General features: G+C 41.0%; 1 long non-coding RNA gene across 5 annotated transcripts; it reads right to left on the bottom strand.

The window, feature by feature from the left end:
* Positions 1 to 416: 416 nt before the first annotated feature.
* Positions 417 to 5,504, bottom strand: LOC125508863. 5 transcript variants are annotated; one of them, XR_007283829.1, is made up of 7 exons: positions 5,073 to 5,504; positions 4,741 to 4,935; positions 3,955 to 4,107; positions 3,721 to 3,850; positions 3,242 to 3,316; positions 3,027 to 3,169; positions 417 to 1,420 (listed from the first exon to the last, which is right to left on the bottom strand). It is a non-coding gene; the product is annotated as an uncharacterized LOC125508863 (long non-coding RNA). The 5 variants fall into 5 exon arrangements; XR_007283827.1 differs by lacking the exon at positions 417 to 1,420 and having other exon boundaries at positions 1,492 to 3,169; positions 3,242 to 3,319; XR_007283826.1 differs by lacking the exon at positions 417 to 1,420 and having other exon boundaries at positions 1,492 to 3,169; positions 3,721 to 3,830; positions 5,073 to 5,503.
* Positions 5,505 to 5,768: the final 264 nt, after the last annotated feature.

The raw sequence follows: 5,768 nt of genomic DNA on the forward strand, positions 1-5,768 counted from the left end.
ATTACTAAATAGGAGCAAAAAGCAAAAAATAAAAATAAAATTGGGTTGCCTCCCAACAAGCGCTATCGTTTAACGCCCTAGCTAGGCATGAAAGCAAGGATAGATTTAGGTATTGCCATCTTTGGAAGACAATCCATAAGTGGCTCTCATAATAGATTCATAAGGTAATTTAATTTTTCTTTCTAGGGAAGTGTTCCATGCCTTTCCTTAACGAAAATTGGAATCTAATATTCCCTTCCTTCATATCAATAATTGCATCAATCGTTCTAAGGAATGGTCTACCAAGAATAATAAGACATGAAGGGTTGCAATCTATGTCAAGAACAATAAAATCCACAGACACATAATTCCTATTTGCAACAATAAGAACATCATTAATTCTTCCCATAGATTTCTTAATAATGAAATCCGCAAGGTGCAAGTTTAAAGAGCAATCATCAAAATCACGGAAACCTAGCAAATCACACAAAGTCTTTGGAATCGTGGAAACACTAGCACCCAAATTACACAAAGCATAGCATTCGTGATCTTTAATCTTAACTAGTTGACCCATTGCGCCAAATGGCGCAGAGACCCGCTAAACCCATGTTCGCGATGAAAATAGTTTCCTTCAGTAAGGACAGGCGATGTATATACTTATTGTAGTTCGGTAGTAGAAAGTCATATCTTAATCCATATGCGCCTTGAAAAAAATATGGTTTAATTGATTTCGTTGTGGGCAAGCACATGTGGTAACAAATTTAATCTCTTTTAATAAAAAGGAATGGTGTCTTGCTGTCTACAATGAGATGTACTCCCTCCGTTCCTTTATCAAGGTGTAATTTTTTGGGCACAGTGACCAAGGCAACAAATTATAGATACATTAGTACAAAATTGCCCTTGTCAAATTTGTTGATTACTCAATACCAATCAGGGGAGACATACTTTCCTCTTTTATAAAAAAAGATACAGACAATCAGGAGAAAGATATTTTACTCTTTTCTACATAGATAAAAAAAGGATTATGACGAATTAGAGAAATGTACCTTACATTGTGGAAATTTATCAAAAAACAAATACACCTTATATAAAGGATCGAAGGGAGTACGTACATATTACAATTTGGTAGTACAGACTCATTCAAAACCATGTGTGTTGAAAATATGAGTATTTTTTAGACAATCTTTTGTTTGAGCAAGCAAGTACGGTAAGAATTTACATCCCTATGTAAAAACAATACATTCTTTTTGCTTAATAAGAATATACATATACCTAACACCATGTATAAACCACATAAGAAGCCCCTTTTAAAAAAAGTGTTTCTATAAAAGAAATGTGTTTGAAAAAGAGACTGTTTCTATGCCACTTAGACGCATGTCTATTCGGATGTAGTCGCATGGTACTCAATTCGGCCCACAAAGCGTTTTCTTCGGCCGGCCCGCTTGAAGCACAATATGAAAATACAGGGAGTAGAAAATAATTAGACAAACAGCATAAGAAAGCTAGATCTAATGTGTACAACTTAGAAGCTCTCTTGCTCCTCTTAAGAACTTAAAAGCTCCTTTCTTTTCTTTTCGTTTCTTCTCTTTTCTTTTCTCAACAATACGTGTTGGGAGACCAGCTCATGAACAGAAAGCATTCCACCCAGGATGCACATACTTAATATGGTTTGGCTCATAACATAGCTGACATTCATTGTTTCAATAGTGCTTTGGCAGATGCAGTACAACCAAATTCTCTACTTTTTAATGTCCAATTACATAAAAAGTTGTGCAGCCATACCCAGACAGATGAACTCGGTTTAACGGTAGACGAAGATCAGAACTTCTAGGACTGATAGACGATGCAGATATATGCATAACATCATGGCTCCGCTTTTGTGGTAGCATGCTGGAGAGACCTAGCTAAGATACTATGCAGACTACAATGAAAGAACTTCATTATAAACATATGTTCTCAGACTGGTCCTTGCTTTGAAAAGAGAAGCAAGAAAAGGATTATATTCAAACACATGTCCAACCTGCAGGCAAACTACACTTGCACGGAGATACCTAGCTAAGATACTATGTAGCTGCAATGAAAGAACTTCATTATAAACATATGTTCCCAGCCTGGTCCTTGCTTTGGAAAGAGAAGCAAAAAAGAAAAGGATTATGCAATAGACACACCAAACACCAAGGCAATGCACAATATTCACTGATTTTACTCATATTTTCCGACAACGCATCTAAACTGGCCCTAAACATTATATTATTTAACGATAATGAAAGGAACTTCTTAAGGCACTCAGTCCCAGGTTATGATTCTACCACCTACCATTTTTACACTCTGTAAAATGACCATGTCAGTACTGATTTTATATGAAGCTACAAAGAGATAATAATAATAATAATAGCGACATTGATGAAAACTGAAATCAGAATAGATATAAAACTGGGTGTCACACCTTCCTTCTTACGTCGTGGCAGTAGTACCTGACCTCTATTCTAATAAAATCATATTATAACAATTTGCATATAGAGAATTATATATTGTGTGTGTGTGTGACCTCTGTTATAATAGAATTATATATATGCTTCACCCAGTGTGCCTACAGTTTTTAGAATGTAAATTTTCCCATGTTTTGAGAAACCATTTTAGGACTGCAAGAATTATCAGGGCAGTCTATTCTATGCGATTCAGTCAAGGTGTTGGTATCAATTACGATAACAGCAATGATACATGTGTGTGCCATATCCACTGTGAAATGAACTGAAGTACTCAGGCCCCAATATTTCATACTGAAAATCAGTAGAAACTAAAAAGAATAAATTGTAATTAGTTTTGGTAGAAACATATTTCACATTAATTTTAATTAAGCGGAGCAGGGGAATTTCCTCAATGAGATGGGTCGGTGTGTTCAGAAGCAATTGTGATCCGCAGAAACATCTAAACTGTCAGGATGCCGACAACATAGAGCAATGGAATAAATGCTCACAAATGAAATGACAGTGAAGGGGATATGAATCTTGACTCTGGATTGAACAAAGTAAATGGGATAAGCTCACCTTGCCGCATAGACAACGGACGCCCAACTTCAAGAAAAAAGGCGAGTACGCCTGAACATAGCAAGGCATCCAGATGTCTAAAATGCACCTCACCTACTGGAATCACCCTCGCCTCAATGAAAGAAATATAGCCCAACTCGACCCTGAATATGAAGCAAAAAGACATAATGAAACATGTTGAACCTGCAATGAATGAATGAATTGTTTGAACCTACACTGGATAGCTCATGTCCAATTGTCCATCCATCCGTATGCTACTTTCTCATTAGAACGTCAATCCCAAATATCTTCTGCTGGAAATATAACTTTATATTAGTCAGCTGAAACAACACCTTGACTATCCAAGGGGTTTCCTAATACACAACACTCTCTCAGAACATTTGAGGAACAAATCAAGGGAAATTTTCAAATCAGCATTACATGTGTAAAGTCATAATCTCTGAACATAATAGATAGCGTAGTAGAAAATTTGAAAAGCGCAAAAGTAGATATTAAAGATAGCACCATCAGCACTAATGTATCTAAAAGTGCACTGATGCCTAGTGTGTAAAGTGACCTAGAAAAACTCCAGCACATGAAAGATGTGACAAAATAAAGGGGAAACAACAATCCTCTTCAAGAAATAGTGCTGATAGGTAGACATATTCCTTTTCATGTACTGTGGTGCAAGAGTTGCAGAAGAAATCAGGCTCACCTATCTTGGAAGGGTCCGATTGCTCTAGGGAAATCAAGCCACAATATCTCCGGCCACAGAACCAAAACAATATGCCCTATCTTCAGTTTCAGACTTCCAGTCACAGGAAACTGTATGGGCCAAAAATAATCTTCAGAGAACATAGCAAATAATAAGTAAGCAAAAGGATCATCCCTGGAAATGCAATACATGTTGCAAAACAGTCAAGATCGTCTGAAAATATACATATCTTACCCTGCTGCTTGTACTCCTCGACGACTTGCTCCTTCTTCCTGTCGTTGGCCGTGTCCCCTCCCCTGCAGCCATACCCCATTGCGGAGGAGTGCCGCTGCTTGCACTCCTCGATGGCATGCTCCTTCTCGCTATTGTTATCCACCTCTCACCCCCCTGCAGCTCCACCCCAAACAACGCAAGGTCACAATTTATATTTAGATCTATTTGAAAAGTTTTGGTCCCAAATTCGTTTTCACTTTTAGTCCCAACAAAAATATAGATCTGCTCTGTAACTAATTTACATGACATGACGATGGCATCAATACATATCCATCCATTACAACATGAACATTTATATTTGTTCTGCAGAAAACAACTGGACATATAAGGGAATATACTAAACCGAAACGAAAAAAAACATGGCAATCTCTTTGCATAATCTGGAATGCAAAAAGGCATAGCTCCCAACTCTTTGTATAATCTCTTTGCATAATCTAGCTTGATACAGGTTAGCTTTTCCAGCACCAGAGAATACTAAAACTAAATGCAATTTCATGATCACAAAAGTATATTTATGTAGCAGGAACATATACCATAATAACTTCAATAATAGGATTGGTAGCTAATCACATTACAGCTAACGGCAGCTATCCAGTTGCTTCAATAATAGGACTGGTAAACATGTGACCAATAACAATACTTCAAACTAATTTAAGATGACTACCTCTATGAAGTCTGGGGTTAATCCACATAAATAAATTACAGAAAATCCTATACTTCATGGGGTGGATAACAAACCAAACCTACCGTAGAGTCCTTTCCAGCTGGATCTGGCGTTGCTAGCCATCTGGGAGGCGCATCCATTGGCATAGGGTAGCAGGACGACAGCTCCTGGCCGTCCCGCTCCTCTGCCTAGATGAAGAGGGCATACTTTCCTCTGCTCCATGGAAGCCATCGACGTGATGAACAGCAAGTCGAAAAGGAACTGTAAAAGGAAGGAATCTAGGGGGAAATCAGCGCCAAATAAGATCGACAATGAAGAAATCCTCCATTGTTTGCCCACGAATTAGAACAGACAAGAGGGGAAATCAACAGAAAACAAATCACACGGGAGAGAGGAGAAAGGTAGTCGAGCCTACCTTGGTGTTGTGTATCGTGGCATCGAGCAAGAGCGGCTGGCTCCATGGCGTCAAAAGATCTGCAGCCAGGATGAGACGAGGATACGCCGCAAGACTCCCTCTTCCCCTTCCCGTGTGAACTTCTTCTTTCACTCCCTCGATTCACATCTTCTCCTGCTCCCTCTCACTCGTTGCCCTCCATCTCCGGCGGATCCATGGCGGTGGAAGCTGGTGGGGCGAGGTGAGATGGCGGCAGTCCAGCAATCTTGTCGCTCAGCAGGGGCCGATCCATGACGCAGCCTCAAATCAAGCGCCGCCGCCGTCGCCCTTCGCCTGCAGGTCGCCGACGCCGTCGCCCTTCGCCTCCGCTGCCCGCACGTCTCGGATCCGTTCAGGGATGAGCGGGAAGGGGGCCGGATGAGATGTGGGAGGGGGCGCGAGAGGACGGAGGAGGAGTATACCTGGCCAAACGGGCTGGTTTTATCGGGCCGGCACGATAGCCCGCGTGCCTGGCCCGTCACGGGCCGGCACGGCACGTAGCTTAGTGGGCCGTGCCTGGCACGTGGCCCGGCTAGGGCCGTGCCTGGGCTGCCATGCCTGGCACGCGTGCCAGCCCGGCACGGCACGACTAGCCTGGTGCTACGTATTTGTACTGCTACGAATACCTACCAGGGACAGGGAGCCAGGACCAGGAGATGTGCGTGTCTGCGATCCCTT

The sequence above is a fragment of the Triticum urartu genome, chromosome 5, assembly GCF_003073215.2.
Source record: "Triticum urartu cultivar G1812 chromosome 5, Tu2.1, whole genome shotgun sequence".
Lineage (NCBI taxonomy): Eukaryota > Viridiplantae > Streptophyta > Magnoliopsida > Poales > Poaceae > Triticum > Triticum urartu.